Below are 20414 nucleotides of genomic sequence, written 5' to 3'. Positions count from 1 at the left end.
TGACATGTAGAAACCTTGGAATCATTTTAGTTGATCTTATCCTTAGCATTTGAGGTGGTTTTGTTCAAGAGAGGGTAAATTACCTTGGTATTTTATTTTGAAATGTTATGTGCATAAAACACACATCAACAGGCTCTTCTCTCATATATTTTGTGTTAATTTATTTATGAGTGACTTGTGGGAAACCTTCTCTCCTCTTGACATTCAGCAAGTTCTAAACTCCATATGTGTGTTGAGGTCATTCATGCAACTGAAGTTTGTGCATCTCCTGGGTATCTCAGTTGATTCTTTGTGCCATTTCGGGTGGGGAGAAAAACATCTCTTATCTTGGTGCATCACCTCCTTTCATTTTAAGCATTTTTCTCTTCCCTTTTCTTCTACAAGCTGTTAGGATAGGCTTAGGAGTAAGTTTTGAAGCGTTGAATTGTTTCAACACCTGCACCTGGATTGAGAAGGAAGTTGGCCTTCTCCAGAGATTCAACCCCCTTGCGCAAGGTCCCATACTTTGGGGTTGTTTCCATGTTTCACGAGGTTGTTAAGTTGATAGCTCAGCAAGGGTGCAAACTTTTGTGACAATAAGTCCCTTGAACACATAAATTAGAGGAAGAGTTTGTGTTAAGCTTGTATTGCTGAAGTTTTTATTTAAGTTCTAGAGTCAAAAATTAAGTGTTGTAATTGTGCAAGCTGACAAATCAAGTAATAAAGAGGTACCTATTTAACTTTGAGAAATATCAATCTTCTACCCCACAAAGTAGTCTTGTAGGCTTCAAAGTTGTTGCTTGCTTTTAATTTTGTTCTACATCAATTGATGCTATAAATATTGTGCTTTTTAGTTAAGATTAATCCAATTGTTGATGTGTATACATTGATCTTTGCTTTAAATTATTATGAAGCTTTAACGTTGAAATTTATGTTATAGTTTAGCTGCAAAATATAGAAAACCCCGTGATGAGATAAGTAGTTTTAGTCTTGTGCTTCTACCTCCAAGACTAAAAGATGGGTTTAGACTATTATTTTATCATTTTGTTTACATGCAATCTCCAGAAAGTTATTTATACAATGTGCATAATCTAGTCTACTTGATTTGGATTTCAGGAATAAATTAAATTAGGGAGCTTCCCTAGCTAATTCAAAAAGGGGATTTTCCTCACACATTGTTCCATTTTGTATTGTCACGAAAGTAACAAATTAAAATGCCAACAACTATAACTAACCAATGTGCCATTGACATGCTTGCACTCTTTAAGCATGTTTTAAATTTTGCAAGAGATAGATTCAACTATGTGTTTATCTGCATGGGAGCACTCCTTCAAAAGAGATAAAATGTCCACCCAAGAAACAAATCCTATGATAGTCACTTGAAATAAAAAAACCACTTCTTCAAAATTTTCACTCAAGAAACAAATCCTAGGCACTTGAAATAAACACCACTTCTTCACAAAAGATAAAAATGCTCTTGTGAAAAATGGTTCCCCCGATAGGCACTTGAGTATATATTATGTGTTTCATCCATGGGAGAACAGTTATTCCTAAATTACCTTTAAAAACTCACTGAGGCTCGATTGCGTTATGACAGATGGACATATAAACTATTGAAGAACCTGGAAAAAAATGGGAAACAGATGGATGAGAAAAGGAAGGAAGATGACAGGAATCAGAAGCAATGGAAACAGGACATGGGGGAAAAAGTTAAAAAAATGGCAGCTCAGATTGACTATCTGGAAGAAGGGAAAGTGGCGATGAAAAACCTGCTGGTATTATCCCGAATATCTTGTTTTGTTGTTACAAAGAACCTAGAGGATATTTCGAAGGTCCTCGATAACTCCAGCTCTCCCAAACTGGTGGTGGACCTCGACATGGATGAAGATGCAATCAAGATTGGAAGTGGGGAAGCTACACCTGGTGGAGCAGCAAAGAGAACTAGAGTGAGTGTTAAGAAAGTTGTTGCTGCTTCTGCTAAGGATATCCCTAATCTTAGGGATAATATCAAAGATCTGTATGGGATTAGCAGTAACTTGGCTAATGCCTTGAAAAACATAAATTAGTTCTTTTTGTCGGGTCTGGCTGGTTTCTTGCTGGTTTTTTGGGGCTTTTAGCTGGTTTTTTCTAGTTATTTTGTTGGTTTTCCTAAAGTTTGTTCCTCCTGGTTTCTTATTGCTTTTATCTTGTAAGGTTTTTTGTAAAGGGTTTCGGGGCCCCTTCAAAACCTACTTTTACGTTAATCAAAAACACTTCTATGGGAATATCGTACTATAATTTATCCCAAAAACCTTCTTATGAGTTTATGAATAAGTCTTGTTGTCATTTTATGACACCCTTGGTCCATCAGTGAGAACCGATCAGAGATACGATCCATGGACCGATGCTACCCCAATCGATCAAGGAGAAAAGAAATGGAATTATGAAGTGTGCAGTGTTGTTTTGTCTGGAGGAAGTTCCTTCTTTAGCCTTTTCTCTCTTCCCCAGAACTCTGAAACCCCGAGGTTCCAAAGTTCCTTCCTTTGCTAGCCTTTCCCTCTTCCAAAGGAACTTCAAAACCCCGAGGTTCCGAAGTTCCTTCCTTAGCCCCTTCTCTAGTTCCTTTACTAAGTCTCCTTCTCTCTTTCCCGGAACTTCGAAGCCCTGAGGTTCTGAAGTTCCTTTCTTTAGTCTCCTCCCCTATTCCCCGGAACCCTGAGGTTTTGAAGTTCCTTCCCTCTGCTTCTCCTTCTCTTCCTCGGAACTCTGGAACCCCATGGTTCTGAAGTTCCTTCACCTTTTTTCTTTCCCTCAAAACCCTGTAGTTCCGAAGTTCTTTCCTTTCCTTCTCTCTAGTTCCTCGGAACTCCGGAAGCTTAAGCTTCTGAAGTCCCTTGTTGCCTCTCCTTTCTCCTTCCCAGAACTCCAAAACCCCGAGGTTACAAAGTTCTTTCCTTGTTCCCCCAACTTCGGCGGCCCGAGCTTCCAAATTCTTCCCAACTTCCTTTCGGCTTGCAGCACTTCTAGATGGTGTGATCAACACTCAAGGTTTTTAATGCTCCAACAACTCTTGCAACCATTTTTTCTATATAAGGTTGTTTGGCATCATTGTAAAGGGTTTTCTCTCTGCTGGCTTGAGCTATTCTATGCTCTTTCAGTTCTCTTAAAGATTTGTATATTTTGTCTTTTTGCAACTATAAGTTTGGCCATTGGCTTTTGAATGAACTGAAAGTATTGTTCTTGTCTTCCTTCAACTTATGCATGTTGTGTATATTTCCTTACCTTCATCATAGATGTATGTTTTGGGGCTTTGTTGTGACCTTTTCACACATCGCCCCATTGATAACGGGGACCCCTCTTTTTCGACTTGTTGCGTTGTTAAGTCAGGGTTTTGGTTGCTTAGTGGGCAATTTTGTGTTTCCCGTACCCGAGTCTTGGAGTTTTGATCATGCCTAGTGTCGTTCAGGTTTTTTGAGCTTATAGGATCAAGTTACAAATGTTGGAATTTTAATGATCCTAAATTTTGTCTAAGTGTTGACCTTTTTAGCGTTAACATGTTTTTAAACACATGCATCGGTGATTTTAAAATGTCAAGGTATTTTCAGACCTTTTGGAGTTGTTTTCTCGCTCCTAGGTATTATTCAAGTTGGTTTCGCACTTTATCTCGATAAATTTCCTTGTGTTTCGCTCAAATTTTTGGAAAATATGCCTAAGTCTAGTTGAGTTTTATCAAGTTTTAAAGTTTTCTAGCGATTTTGAGTGGTTAAAATGTCAAATTCCTAAGGGAAATCCATATTCTAAGGGTTGAAAGTTCAAAATTTCATGCTAGAGGTACTTTTCCCCTCATATTCCTGGCTACCCATGGTTTTCCCCACTAAAAATCCGAACCACACATGGGTTTCCCTTGAAATCCATACTGGCTATGATTTTCCACCATTGTTTATCCATGCCTGGGTCATTTTTCCCCTGGAAGCATCAAATTTGACTAAGTGTCAGGATTTTTCCGAACTACCTTCATTTTTCCATCAAGAGTGCGGACAAGAGTGCAGATGAAGTTGAGGATGATTACATGCCTGGATCGATTTTCCACCAGGCTATTTGTGACAAGTTAATGTGGATTTGTGTAGGCTCTCAATCCATACCCAAGTCAATTTTCCACTGAGAGCAATATGATGAATTTTGAGTCCGGATTTTCATCCAGACTAAGGTCGAAATTCCACCAGGGAGTTTTTTTTTTGCAAATGAAGTGAATATATTTGTGTGAAATCCTTAGTCCATACCACTAGCCTCTTGTCGCTGGTAAGTGTGCCTTGTGTGGTCAACTAGAAATTTGAGTAAGCTTAACTTCAACTATTACGCATCACTTGACAAGCATCAACTTGGATGGTGTCAACGTTTGATGGTGATAGCCTGAAAATCTTTTAAGTATACATTAGATGATTACACTAGGCTTGTATCAATACCTGTTTGTGAGACCTTGTCTAGTTTGATTCCACTAGATTTGTTCATCATTTCCTACATTATTAGGCTTAGAATAGATTTCTTCAACCCTATTCCTTTTGCCCTTTTTTAAGTAAGAATTAAGTCCGGAGCTTCATTGTTAAATCATAAGTTGTCAATACACCTATTTCACATCTTCATGATCAAAGAAGATAATCCTAACATTTGCATAAGTCCCCAAGTGAACACAACAATTCACATTGACCATTGAGTTACCCACTCATCAAGACCTAACATGTAGAAACCTTGGAATCATTTTAGTTGATCTTATCCTTAGCATCTGAGGTGGTTTTGTTCAAGAGAGGGTAAATTACCTTGGAATTTTATTCTAAAATGCTATGTGCATAAAACACACATCAACAGGCTCTTCTCTCATATATTTTGTGTTTCTTTATTTATGAGTGTGACTTGTGGGAAACCTTCTCTCCTCTTGACATTCAGCAAGTTCTAACCTCCATACGTGCATTGAGGTCATTCATGCAACTGAAGTTTGTGCATCTCCTGGGTACCTCAATTGATTCTTTGTGCCATTTCAGGTGGGGAGAAAAACATCTCTTATCTTGGTGCATCACCTCCTTTCATTTTAAGCATTTTTCTCTTCCATTTTCTTCTACAAGTTGTTAGGATAGGCTTAGGAGTAAGTTTTGAAGCGTTGAATTGTTTCAACACCTGCACCTAGATTGAGAAGCAATTCGGCCTTCTCCAGAGATTAAACCACCTTGCGCAAGGTCCCACACTTCGGGGTTATTTCCATGTTTCATGAGGTTGTTGAGTTGATAGATCAGCAAGGGTGCAAGCTTTTGTGACAACAAGTCCCTTGAACACATAAATTAGAGGAAGAGTTTGTGTTAAGCTTGTATTGCTAAAGTTTTTATTTAAGTTCTAGAGTCAAAAATTTAGTGTTGTAATTGTGCAAGCTGACAAATCAAGTAATAAAGAGGTTCCAATTTAACTTTGAGAAATATCAATCTTCTAACCCACAAAGTAGCCTTGTAGGCTTCAAAGTTGTTGCTTGCTTTTAATTTTGTTCTACATCAACTAATGTTATAAATATTGTGTTTTTTTGTTAAGATTAATCCAATTGTTGACGTGTATACATTGATCTTTGCTTTAAATTATTATGAAGCTTTAACGTTGAAATTTATGTTATAGTTTAGCTGCAAAATATAGAAAACCCCATGGTGAGATAAGTAGTTTGTGTCTTGTGCTTCTACCTCCAAGACTAAAAGATAGGTTTAGACTATTATTTTATCATTTTGTTTACATGCAATCTCCAGAAAGTTATTTATACAATGTGCGTAATCTACTCTACTTGATTTGGATTTCAGGAATAGATTAAATTAGGGAGCTTCCCCATCTAATTCAAAGAGGGGATTTTCCTCACACATTGTTCCATTTTGTATTGTCACGAAAGTAACAAATTAAAATGCCAACAACTATAACTAACCAATGTGCCATTGATATGCTTGCACTCTTTAAGCATGTGTTAATTCTGCAAGAGATAGATTCAACTATTCGTTCCTTCAAAAGAGATAAAATGTCCACCCAAGAAACAAATCCTGTGATAGTCACTTGTTTTAAAAAAACACTTCTTCAAAATTTTCACTCAAGAAACAAATCCTAGGCACTTGAAATAAACACCACTTCTTCACAAGAGATAAAAATGCTCTTGTGAAAAATGGTTCCCCTGATAGGCACTTGAGTATAATTTTTTCCGTCACTCATCAAGTAATGGAAGATGAGTGTGCTTAAATATAAACATCTCCACCCATAAACTGCTCTTAAAGAGATGAGAAAGGGTCAGTTCTGGAGTTGTGCAAATCTTACCCTTGATCCATAGAGTTGGATCTTGATGCCATCATAGAAAAATGTGGCTTAAGTTGTAAAACAAAAACAAAATGAAATATACTCAAGAAGATGAGAAACTATAAATCTTGGGCTGCCATTATTGATACAAATAAATTGAAAAGAAACTTACTTTTGAAGAAAGATATTTCCTTGCTGTGAGCTCTTTAATACCCTTGACATCTGCACTTGCAGTGGTGTAAGAAATTAAGAATGGCATATCAATGTTGTGGAAGTCAATGGGAAGATTGCTTCTGTGTACTTTCGATCCCAAACATCTTGGAAGAGTGTTTGAGATGGGATATAAATTTGAAACATTCCCAGTTTAGTGTTATTTAAGGTTCATGGGTAGTTGAATTAGGTGAGTGGGTTTTAGAAATGGGGTTGTTAGGTGTACTTCGTTAAGTCTCATTTTCTATGGTTTATGGTTTTCCTTGTGTTCTATTTTCCAACTTTGGATGGCCTTTCTGTTGGGTAATTGAGCCCTCTGAATTGTCAATGTACCTGGGACAGTATGAATACTACAATTGTACCCATATGGTTATGGGGGAGGTTCAGTTTTGCAGCGCCCAATAACATGGTTTTTCACGATTTTATCTACCTCAACATAATTTTTTATGTCCTATCACTATGACACCATGACCTTCTTATTTGGTTCAAACACCCTAAGTTAGCTAACCAGTGCATCATCATGTTTCCTTACCTAAAACAGTATAAAAACAGAAGTCCTCAAAAAGACTCTTCAACTTGCAAGCTTCCTTTTATGAGGCTGGTTAAACTTACAAGCTTCTGCCATTTAAGTGTCTTTTTCATACATTTTATGACATGATTCAGAATTGTGATTGGCTATTATTTTTTAATTTTAGGAAAGTCGTGTTATGTTTGTACTTTGTTATATTAAGGGATTTTTCATTGAATATGTTCATAAGTGGGGTTGATGCTTGGTAAAATATGTTATTAAATTATTAATTTATTAGTGCCCTTTATTTATATCATGGTTAGATTCTTCTATGCTAAGAACATTAAAAATGTTTATTAATACTTCATACTCACAATAATGCAACGTCTAGACATTCTAACAAAGAGCATTAATCACAGACATTTAGGGACCTCCGAGTTCTTGTTATACTTGTCCAAGTATTGAATACATCTTAGAATCAGGTCTACATCGTACTTACTACTTACACCCGACAAATGCTAAACATAATCTGGCCTGTGAATTCTTTGTATAAACCTATTCAAGATGTTCTTGTTTCTGCTTATATTGTCCTAAAATTCCTGTTAAATGGCGGAAGCCAAAAATCTAGCAGCATAATAGTAGTAGAGATAACTGGTCACGTTGTTTACTGTTGCAAAGGGGCTGAGCTGCTTCATGCTAGATCTGCTTTAGAGAATTATACACAGTTACCAGGAGATGGGTACTGGTACGGGAGATGTAATGTCCCGTTTTGGGATAACTTGGTATTATGGGACAATTACTTCAGTTTCTTGTACTTACTATAGATTACAATATATGTGATTATGAATTTATATAACTGATAGTATAAAGATAAATATATAAATAATGTCACTTGCTCTCTCTAATAGATGCGATGATGTATATGCTAAGTGTATTATACGCCAATAAATTTCCCTTTCACCAATATTGATGAGAGATACAGACTGAGTACAGTGCTGTCTCTGATCTGATCATGTGAATTATGCCACTGTGATATTCCAATCTGCAACTAGATGCAAATACTCTGCATGATATGTCGATAGGTTTCTGCAATGATCTTTGCGGCTATGTCTGATGTAAACAATAACGTATACAGATCTGATGTTGCTTCTCCTGATATGAAGAGATATGCTTGCAAAGAAATAAATGACTGCTGTTCTAGATATGTCAATTGATGCCTGCAATATCTTGGTGCCTTTCCTTATTTGTACACTTGCTCCTTACGCAACCGGTGGGGTGCCTTAGTGGCAAACTGCTCTCAAAGAGAAAATCCGAACTGGATGTAGAAAAGAAATATAAACTTAATCGATGCTGAATTGAGAGATTGTGAATACTCTCTTATATCAAGCGCTTGGGATGATGCGACATGTCTCATATCTCTTGGTGGTCATCTTCCTTCATAATACTTACTAATCACACCATTTAGTTATCGATTGACTTTGTACTCTTAATCGGATTCTTCTTATGATAATTGCATCCTTAACATGATAAAGCATTGCACTCTTTCGTTATTATTAATCTCCAACTGATGATAATTGGGTTATCATTGTGTCTCTTCATTGAGATTAGTCTCTGACTTGTAACCACTGATTATTGTGTAACTTAATCATATTCATCTAATAGACTATCTAGTCATCCATACAGTAGTCACTGTTATGCATTTTGATCACTGTTTATTCCATGTCGATATCGACAGTAGATGAATAATGTTACTTAGATATCGATCCAAACATTATCTTCTATGCCTTAGACGGTCATGATGATGTGCGAACCTTGGAATGTTGATGACCATGCTGACCATCACCATTAATTCTGCTATCGATTATATCGCTCGATACTATGTTTTGTCTTCTCCTCTATTGAACGTCGATACGGATCCTTGATTACTTAATCTTTATTTAGTATTTGCAGAACTTAGTTGATCTGTTGCCGATTGATGACCCTCACGCCATTCATATCAGTAATTGTTATGCATGAGACTTCACATATGTAAGGTGATAGAGGTGCGATATTTAATAGTTGCTTATAAGTCTCCTCCCTTGGTATATGTGGTTGGTCTTCATAATAGAGCTCATAAGCATTACTGCCCTTCGTGCTTTGATTAATCTTAAGTAGTTGATACTCAATACTTGACTTCATGCTTATAACTGATCAACTCCTTGTAATCATCATTTTATCTTTCATGGATGGTCCTTGATGCAAAGTTGGTCTTCCTGTCATTGTGAGCTTGGATGCTTGCAAGCCTTTATTCTTTGACGGATGAATAACATATCAATACCTCATTTGTCTTTACCTTATTGGGATAAGATGATCTCCTCAACGTTTTACCATTTTACAACATAATATTGGTACTTATTACTTCTTAACTACTTAAAAATTGTTATCAAGGTTGCCACCCTTCTGTTTATTATTTTTTGTTTTCTAGGCCAAAGCTGGAGACATTACAGGAGATGGGGACAGGTAGTGGTATGCCATTTTCAAAAAAGGTTGGAGACGGCTACTTGGAGATGGATATATATATATCAGACAACGGATATTGTTAAAGAATGTTAAATAATATAATGCTTAAAATTAAAAATAAAATTAAAATTTCAAAGTAATTAAGTATATTAATTATATGGATATTTAATAGACACACTCATGATCGGAAAAAAAAATATTTAAAACCATAATTACTTGGAGATGGACTTCAATGCATGTACACCTCTTAAGCCTTATTATTGTTTCACTTCATTTTCTTATTTCTTTGGGGTTTAATAAGGAAATTTTCTATTACCAAAATAATCGTGAAATTTTATGGAAAAATAGAAATTGTAAGCCTATTAGTGTATTTGTTTAGTTCTTTTAACTTTTGTCAACCACATATCAGCATTTCAAGAAAATTCAATGTATTCTGTGTGATATATCTGGGAAATCTCATCTGGAAGTTTCCTTATTTTCAAGCGAAGCTTATAGGAGATGCAAAGAAACTTCACGTGAAATCTCCTAATGTCTGAAGATGTCTCCATTTACGTCTCTGAGACGGGGACATTTTTAGTATAGGAGACGAGTATCAAGGGTCAGGGTATGAGTTCTCCTCGTAACTACGGAATTATGACTCTGCTGAAAGCCACTATTTGTGTGGCAGAGATTGGAGGGCAACTGGTCAGATTACAGAAGGGGCTGAACTGCTCCAAGATCATTTTTATATAGCTTAATGCCAAAAATGTGAGGGAAAGTCTAGCTAAAGGCAAAATTAGGGTATGCATTATTCACAGATCTGTAATATGATACTTATTCACAAATATCTGTTCCATATGCACATCCGAGGAGAACGAGTATTTCTAAGTCCTGTGCAATAATGAGCACTCTATATTGTTTGGAATCTTTGGATGCCTTGCTTCTGTTCTAGTTTTCTTCTAGAACATCTAAAAGCTAATATAGATGATCTCCATTATGTACAAGCTAACATAGGTCACTTTGTGGGCATCAAATTGGATTTCCAGCCAATATCTGTTGTTGGAAAACAATAAAATGATGCCACTTTTTCTGAACGAATTGGAAACACTGTTTTTTTGTTTTGTGCCTTGTCAAGAAACCTAATGGGGTTTAATTGCCTGCGCTCAAGGCCAGTTAACAGGGATTTTCACTAAATTTGTTTTTAAGGAATTAACCTCTGTCCAAGGGGTTGAGCTTAATTGGTTAAAGCATTGATTTCTCATTGTGGAGACCTAAATTCAAATCTCAAGGGGACATCTAATATGGAATTCTAAGTTGTGGCTCTTGGTCTTCCATAGTTGGCTTCTCGTGTGGAGGTGCTTTCTAAATAAGTGGATTTCTAAGTTGTGAGTCTTGGTCTTCTATGTGTGATTTCTAGTATGGTTTGTTGAAATGGTTAGCTAGTATATTTTAATGTTCCTTGTGGCAATTAAAATATTATCTTATTGTAATAAGGTTAAGCGATTTATGTCTAATAGAGCTGAGCCCAAATGTAACGTGAAAGATCCCTGATGGATCCCCTTGCTGATCTGTTGTAGTTGTTAAATTAATAAACAATATTTTCTTGTGTTTCCTTTGATGGTTTTAGAGAATAGACAGAAGTTACAAAAGGTTTGTTTATTTTTGTGTTTTTGATAGTTTCTCAGCAAGTAATAATTGATGAACAAGTACATGAAAAGAGTACTGGAAATAAATGTTCATACACAGCCAAATCAGAATCGTACCAAGCAAATTTCTGATTTATTTAAATCAAATAATTGTCCAAATAATGATTCCAAACAATTCCAGAAAGATTACAATAAGCAATGAGTCCAATCTAAAAGAAGAGTGAATATTGAAATCAAGAAGGAAGCTGCGGCAAAAATCCAAAGCTCTTACATAGCTCCACGTGGGAAGAGAAATGGCTGCAAAGTACAGCCGTACGGCTGTTAGGTGATGCCAAGCTGGAAACCCCAATCTCCACGTTGAACCCTAACTCTGTTCACTGAATCCTCTAGAAAAGATATCGTACCAATTCTAAGGCACTGAAAACTGAATGCAAGAACCAAATAACCACTATGCTAGGGGCTACATCCCAGACAGGCAAGACCCTGGGGTTTTCATCCCAGATGTTGAATCGCTCTCTAGAGCAAATTCTCCAAATCAAAGATGAAATGTGTAAAAGATACTTGATAATTAGGTTACCATCACCTTATAACTCCTTCCCTCTAGCTCGAACCCTAAAAGTGTATGAAAAGTGCACTTAGGCTTATAAAGTCTTATTTCTCATTTTTAGTCGCCAAGTATAGAGAAAACGCCACTTTTTTAATATAAAAGAATTTCGTTCATCAAAAGGGTCCCTGACAAATGGGAAACATTTAGAAAAGTTCAAGACCTTTCCAACGAGCTATAACACATGGGCATATGCATCTAGATGAAGCCAAAAACCCCTTATTACTCCAAAATGGCTATAAACATAGCCTTATTTAATTAATTAAATGGTAACTTAGGAAATATTTAAATATATTAAAAATATAACCCAAATAGTTGTAGAAGGGTCAAATGACTCCAAAAGTCTGAAACGGAACTTGTCACCTGTCTGTGACTGATGTCGAAAATCACGGATTAACTAGCAGTCTCATCCCTAAAATCTAGGGATGCTCCTAGAAACTAGGAAGCACACCCAAATCTCCTGAAACTGAAACCAAGGAATAGTCTCATGGAACCCCAACCCTGGACGCTGTCACAACCTCCTAAAAAGTAGGAACTGCCTCCTAAAATCAAGGAACTGCTCCAAACTGGTCTACTACTGCCAGAAACACCAAATCCAAACACTAAATATCCTGACTGAGTCTCTATCCACCATTGCCAACCTACAAGACTCCATAATAGGCTAACTCACATGTCTCTACTAGACAGAGCTAAAGAGGGGACATGACAGAACGTGTGGTTAAGCAATTCATGTCTAATAGGGTTGGGCCCAAAAGGAAATGTGCCACAACTTACAAGTTATGTAGGCCCCAAATTGGGCGCCAAAAGTTCAAATTAAAATATGTAAAATAAAGGAAATTTGGTTAAAGCCGACTTGGAAAACTTGAACATGAATCTTGTATATAAACAAGATTCATTCTACACAACATATATCTTTATCAAGTGTCGTTAGCCTTATGCAAATTCATTTAGTGAACTTGGAGGTAGAGAGCGATCCATATCTTCATGTTGTTGCAAGTCTATCTGATCCTTGAGCGAATCCATTGGACAACTTGCTGGGCAAGGTGGTGCTCTATACTTCAGTGATCTCCTTCTTCAAGTGGTGTCGATATTCTGCTCTCTCTGAAGACATACTACAGCTGCATATACTAGGTTCAATCTGCCCTAGATTGGAACTCAATCAGATAAGTAATCTGATTCATGTAATATGCTTATGAATAAAGGAACTGATCTGAATCTTTGATGCTGGGTTTTTCCTCCAAGAGGGAGGTTTTCCCAGGGTACTTGTGTCTTGTGTTGTGTGCTTTTATTATTATTTCTGCTTATTCTCAATCTGTTTATAATTTATGTAACTAGATTAACCTCTGATTGCCTAAAATCAACATGGTATCAGAGCCAAGTTTTAATTAGGGGTAATCAGATTGATTGTAGTTGTTCCTCCTCTTTCATTTGCTCTTATTACTTCATTCGAAATGTTGAACTGTCTCAAGGTTGAAGATAGATTGGATGGTGCATCCAACTTCACGTCATGGAGATTCTGAATCATGTTTGCATTAAATGGAAGTGATCTTGCAGACTTTGTGGAGAGATCTTCCATTGAACCTGAAGCAGAAGAGGAAAAAGATTCGTGGAGGAAGAAATATTTTCAAGCTGAGAGAATGTCGGTTGACTCCGTGAAGGATCATATTGTACCTATCATCTCCAAGCTAAAGACAGCAGCTTCATCACATCAAGATGATGAAAGGTGAATCCGTCATAGCATACTTCATGAGGATTTTTGATTTGAGAGATCAGCTCTCATCCAATGGGAAGGTTGTTGATGACAATGACTTGACCATGCTTGCTCTCAATGGTCTTCTGGCATCTTGGGAGTCTTACATTCACGGAATTAGCACAAGACCAAATCTTCCCAAGTTCGATCGTTTGAGAGCAAATTGCATACAAGAAGAGTCACGATTGATTGCAAAAGGAATTGAGCATGATCATTATGATGTAGACAGTCAAGTCCTTGCTTCGCATATGGTTAAAGGCAAAGGAAGGAAGTGGGATAGAGACAGAGATTCAGATCCTACCCCTAAGTCAAAAAGGAAGAAGGACTTATCTCACATCCAATGCTTTAAGTGTGACAAGTATGGTTATTTTGCTCGGGATTGCAAATTCAGGTCCACTCCTCTTGCTTCCTCTCCAAAAGTTGGCATAGGGACAGCTCAGGAGGAGCAAAGGTCAAATGAAGACTTCCTTTTCTAAAAGGAGAAAATGTTAGAGGGAGATTGACATCTTTATCTTCAGAGGGAGTCAGTTTCTTTCAGCTTCAGAGGAAGCCTCATCTTTTGTGTAATAGTTTCCGTTCCACCCTTTGCGAGTAGGTATGGTGGATCCACCCTCTGCAAGTAGGCATGGTGGTGATGCATTCTTCTCTGGGAGAAGTTTGAGGTGAAAGCCCTCGTTCCACCCTCTAAGAGTGGACATGGTGGACCCACCCTCTGCGAGTAGGTATGGTGGGCATCATTGAAGAAATTCCACCCTCTGCCAGTAGGCATGGTGGTCCCGCCCTCTGCGAGTAGGTATGGTGGGTATCATGGAAGAAATTCCACCCTCTACGAGTAGGCATGGCGGTCCCACCCTCTGCGAGTAGGTATGGTGGGTATCATGGAAGAAATTCCATGATGAGTTCATTCACCCTCTAGGAGTAGCTATGGTGAATATATTATGTGTTTCATCCATGGGAGTAGCCATGGTGGTAGCCACTTTGAGACTTGATTATTCATAGAATCCTCTCTAGCTATGAGGGAGTGTTGAAATGGTTAGCTAGTTTGGATCATATTTTAATGTTGCCTTGTGGCAACTAAAATATTATCTTATTGTAATAAGGTTAAGCAATTTATGTCTAATAGGGCTGAGCCCAAATGTAACGTGTGGTTAAGCAATTCATGTCTAATAGGGCTAGGCCCAAAAGGAAACGTGTCACAACTTACAAGTTATGTAGGCCCCAAATTGGGCGCCAAAAGTGCAAATTAAAATATGTAAAATAAAGGAAATTTGGTTAAAGCCGACTTGGAAAACTTGAACATGAATCTTGTATATAAACAACAAGATTCATTCTACACAACATATATCTTTATCAAGTGTTGTTAGCCTTATGCAAATTCAGTCAGCAAACTTGGAGGTAGAGAGCGATCCATATCTTCATGTTGCTGCAAGTCTATCTAATCCTTGAGCGAATCCATTGGACAACTTGTTGGGCAAGGTGGTGCTCTATACTCCAGTGATCTCCTTCTTCAAGTGGTGTCAATATTCTGCTCTCTCGGAAGACATACTACAGCTGCATATACTAGGTTCAGTTTGCCCTAGATTGGCACTCAATCAAATAAATAATATGATTCATGTAATCTACTTATGAATAAAGGAACTGATCTAAATCTTTGATGTTGGATTTTTCCTCCAAGAGGAAGGTTTTCCCAGGGTACTTGTGTCTTGTGTTGTGTGCTTTTATTATTATTTCTACTTATTCTCAGCCTGTTTATAATTTATGTAACTAGATTAACATCTGATTGCCTAAAATCAACATGGTTGCTTGAAAGGAGATAGCACTAGTCTCATTTTTGTGCTTGCAAGGGCTTGTATTGATCTATTGTTGATGCTCGTATGAGCAGAATATTTGTAAACAATTAGCAATATAGAAAAAAAAGAATTAACCTCTGCAACATCCTTGAAAAGAAAAAAAGAGGTGCTGCATGGATAATGAAAAATGCGTCATGTGCCTTAAGAACTGCCTGGTCTTCTATCGTTTTCTTTCAATTAGAGTAATCACAATGCTGGTGTCATCAAGTTTGTCCATTTCTTGTGCAGAGTACGTTGAAGGAGGCCTCTTTCCTATGTAAATGCTATTATTAATTTTACTTTTCACAAATTGTAAACACACTGTTCCAGCAATAGCATATTTAGTTTGGCAAGATTGGCTTTGAAAGCTATAGAGCTATAAAAAACTGGAACGAATCATGCTACATCATTTGATCTACTCTCATTTTTTGGGCTGCTGAAATTTCCCATTGTACTTCTAGGTATTGAAGCCTCAATTCTTATTTGTATGTTTCCTCCATTGAAGATTTACATTTATTCTTTTTTTATTAATTATTATTGGAGATTTTGGACTGTACTTTTAGCCCATCTTGTTGCCTGTTGGATATTTGTTTTCAAATTGATGGCTTTATAGAATATAGGTCACGTTATGTCCTTTTATTTTAGGGGTTAGTGGTTTGAATGCCATTTTGATTGTAACTCCCACCTTTTACCACTTCCAGATTTTTGTGATGTTCCAATTTGAAGCTTTGGTTGAGAATCATCGCCTGTTTTGTTTTTTTGATTGAACAGATGTCCTGACATAGTCTTGATCAATGGGGAAGATCTTACACCATATCGAGCAGCTAGCAGAGAGATAATGAATGTGCTCAGGCGGTTGGGTACACTTGAAAGGTGCTTATGTATGGTCATTGAATTCATGCACACATTCTTATGAACTCTTTTGGGTTGCTTGTAAAAGCAAATTGTGTAGGAAGCACCAAATTATGTTAGTTATCACACTAGCAAGCATTATGTGTGTGATATGGTCACTTTGCAGGTCAGGATTGGATGAATGTAGTCTAAATATCACATCTGAGACCAAAAAACGTGCTGCATTAGGGTCCTTTCCCAACCACTTCGTGGGTTTTGTAATAGGCTTTGAATCTGTAAAGGAATTTGAAAAGGAGCATATGAAAGATGAAACTACTTCAAAAGGATGCAACCTTGGACACTTAATTCCATATTCAACTTCTGAAAGCATATATGAAGAGGTCGGTACTTCTGTAAGCAAAATTACTTCAGAGATTGAGAATGAGTTGCATCGTATTTCTTCTGATGGCAAGAATCTGCTTATGGTTGGAAGCCATTTAGTAGCTGAAATTCGTGCAATTGTGGAGGCAGAGACTGGTTTTCAATGTTCCTGTGGAATCTCCTACAATGAATGTTTTACTTTTCTATTTTATGCAAATCATCACTTTTGACAATACAGACTTGGAAGCCACTGTATGACTGCTTTAGAATGTTAGTTATCTCAACAAATTTAAGGAGTACATCCCTGAGATTATACTCTACTAATAGAAATAAAGAGTATTAAGTCTTCCCATAGTCCATGAAATAAAATGTAGATATCTGTATAAACCTGTGACATATTTAGGAGTTCATCAAGCAATTTGAAAAAAATGCTCAACCTTTCCAATTGTTGATAAATATATGAATTAGACTATGTAACACTGTTAATACCTAGAAAAGAAGATTTTGCAAAATCAAACTTGTGCTATTGATGGAAGGAAATATTCATAGTACATATTATTTCCCCTCAACATTTTCTTCTGCAAACTTAATTTTTATATTCAAAATTTTTATTTGATAAATGATCTGAATAGGCCTCAGGCAATATCTAAGAGATGAAATCTAAAGGCTGTAAAACTCCAAGAATCTAATATAAGGGTTTCATCCAATCCAAAGACTCAACGCAAAAAATGACACGTAAAACTTAAATCTCGCCCATATATAGATTAGTAGTGAACAATAAAGCCCTCAGAACAATTTGAGCCCCTCTATAAAGATCTTAAAGAGAGAACTGCTTAGTGTCTTTAAATGCTGATAGTGGTGATAATAGATATAACATTTATTATGGCTAGGAAGCAGGTACCTCTAACTTAACAAAGAAGACAATAAAATAGAGGTGATGACAGAGAGCTAGAATATGAGAATTGTATTCAGTTTAGCTATCAGGATTTATCTCATACCCCTTGTTTTTTTGCATGATAAATATGAGATGATAGAAAAGCAGTGAAGAATCAAAAGATTTGAGTAGAAACTAGAAACAATGGACTTATAAAAGACAATATAAATATTGAGAAACATAGAATTATGATAATAGAACAGTAAAACTTAACTAATGCATGAACACAAGATAAAATTATTTTTAATTTTTTAACTAGTATCGGAAGAATTGTCAAGTGATCAACAGCAAATTCAGTCTTGGACATTTTTTATGGGAATAAGAGATGTTGATGGTATTTTGTCACTTTATTAAATCCACTCATCCAAGAAGCATACCAAATTGAACAAATGAATACAATTCATTATCCCATTGTAGCCTTGCTTAGGATATGGTGGAGATGGAAATATGCATGAAATTTGATTTCTGTCATAGTAATTGTGGCTTGCAATGGCTAAAGCAAGCAAAATAAATTGCCAACATTGAAGCCATCTCTGTGGATAGAGTTCTTGACTAGAATATGAAAAGTAAAACTTGGAAGGGGTTCAAATGGTGAACCAATTACTGTAACTCATTCTAACTAAAATTTTCAATACTTTTTGATATTCATCTAGCAAACAATTTACTGTGTAGAGCCAGATTTTATATTCTAGACAGCCATATAATTCTTTAAACACTATGGTTTGGACAGCCATATATGAATTTTGATCAATCCAATATGGTTTGGAGTTGGAACTATAATACTAGTGGTTTATTCTAGGTCTTAGTGCAAGACCAAGTAACCTGATAGGGCAACATGATTTTACGAGTTTTCGAGACATCTTGAATCATGCATTGAAATTAGAAAATTGTTGTCATCAGGCTCAACAATTATTAACAAGAAGGTCCTAAACCGTTTTCATACATGATACAATGATTATCTTAAAGAGACTATTGCAAAGAAATGAGTGCAACAAGAGGCATATGAATTATTGAGTGCTCCCTTATCTGCATCACTCAGACAACCTGATTTGCCAGGGTCAATCAAGATTCCTTTTATAGAATGAAATTTACAATAGTAGGAGAACACAGCATGGATATTGCAAGCAACTAAGAAATGCAAAGTTCTCACTAATAAAGAAGAAAGAAATAAATAAAATATATTAATGTCCACAAATGACCCAAAAAGATCAAAGGGACTGGAATGTACATCACACATACAATAGAAAAGTATTAAGGTAAAGAGTGCCACTGACATGAAGCAAAAAATGTGAGAAAATCTGGAACATGGGGCTTAACCCAAACACAGTAAACCCCAATTTAGTACAATTATAAGTGAAATAGTGTGGGGATAACCATGCAAAGCGATAGAAACAAAGGAAGACCACAAGATGGAGATTCAAAATTCCTCAAGTGTCAGTGTCTAGTGCTTATTGGAGAAGCCTTTTACTTTAGGAGTACCAATATCAAGTCTGAGAATGCTTGTCACACAAAAACTAGAGCTAAGGAGGCCAAGCTGGATGGTCCTAGGCGGCAAGCTCATTAGATAATCACAATGCAACTAAATGGTAAACAATAGCTAATGTATTTGTTGCTTTCTATTGACAATGAAGGTAATGATCTATGGGTTTTCTCTTATAGCAATTTCCAAGGATTTCACCTGAAATCATCCTCATGGCAGAATTCAAATCCTTCAAAGTGCACTTGGCAAAGAGCTTTGAGGCAGTTTTTGTATTCACTGTGGTAACTTCAAGGGATGTTTCAGATATGACATAACTACTTGGAAACTCAAAATCAAGGTCATTCTTAACATTGGGAAGAGTCTTAGGCAGCTTGAAAAATCTATAAGAGTTTGCATCCATTACCACAGTTGTAAATGCCTCAAAGCTGGTCACTAGCCACAAAAAATCTTACACAAGCAATTGAAAAGGGTATGAAGAGATGACTATAAAATCAAAGGAAGCCTACCCATATCATGCTAAGTGTGCTGTCATCACTATTTTTGATGAGGAATGTAAAGGATAAGTCAATGTAGCAACTTCAAGGGATGTTCCAGATTTGACATGACTACTTGGAAACTCAAAATCAAGGTGATTATGAGCATCAGGAAGAGTCTTAGTGTTCCAGATTTGACATGACTACTTGGAAACTCAAAATTAAGGTGATCATGAGCATCAGGAAGAGTCTTAGTGTTGTGACCCTTTTCACGCATCACCCCGTTGCAAATGGGGACCCTCGATTTTTTGTTTTTTAGGGTTTTAAGCTGCCAATCTTCACAAGTCTAGAGTTAGGGGTTTTCAGAGAGTTTTCTAAAATTTCTCAAGTCAATTGGACCAATCATGATCAAATGAGCATTTTGACATCTTAGAAGTGCTAAGGCAAACCAAAGGACAAAAAACACAACTGCTTAGAGCCAATTCTGACAACTTCCTATTTTTGTGGGATTTTGCTTTTCTGCTTTTTGCTTTTTTCATTTTTGGCACTTTGGGACCAATCTGGGAAGCAGCTTTTTCGCCTATTTTTTTGTTTTTTGCTTTTTTCTTTTTTCAGCTTTTCTGAAAGTTGACCTAGGATTGGGTCATTCAGGTCATGGCAAAGGTTTTTGTCTTCAAAATGAAAAGTTTGCATCTCCAAGTATGAAAAGCAGGGGAAAATCTCCAAGCAAGGCGTTGATCTAGGAAGTTCCAGATGAACATGACGATGAACAGAAAATCCACTAAGTGTTTATGGCAAAGATGAAATGTCTTGAATGGTGAGAGCAATGGCTTGAGACATCATGAAGTCCGCCCACCATAGAGAAGGAAATGACTTGTGCCATAGCAAACTCCACCCAAGAAAGGTTGAGAATGTCATGTACAATGATGAAGTCCGCCCTACACTTAGCCAAAATGGCATGGTAACATACAAACTCCGCCCAAGAAAGGTTGAAAATGACTTTCTAACAAGCAAACTCCGCCCTAC

Source organism: Cryptomeria japonica, chromosome 8 (assembly GCF_030272615.1).
Source record: "Cryptomeria japonica chromosome 8, Sugi_1.0, whole genome shotgun sequence".
Taxonomy (NCBI): Eukaryota; Viridiplantae; Streptophyta; class Pinopsida; order Cupressales; family Cupressaceae; genus Cryptomeria; species Cryptomeria japonica.
The sequence above is the reverse complement of the archived record's forward strand: the minus strand, read 5'-3'. Positions refer to the sequence as shown.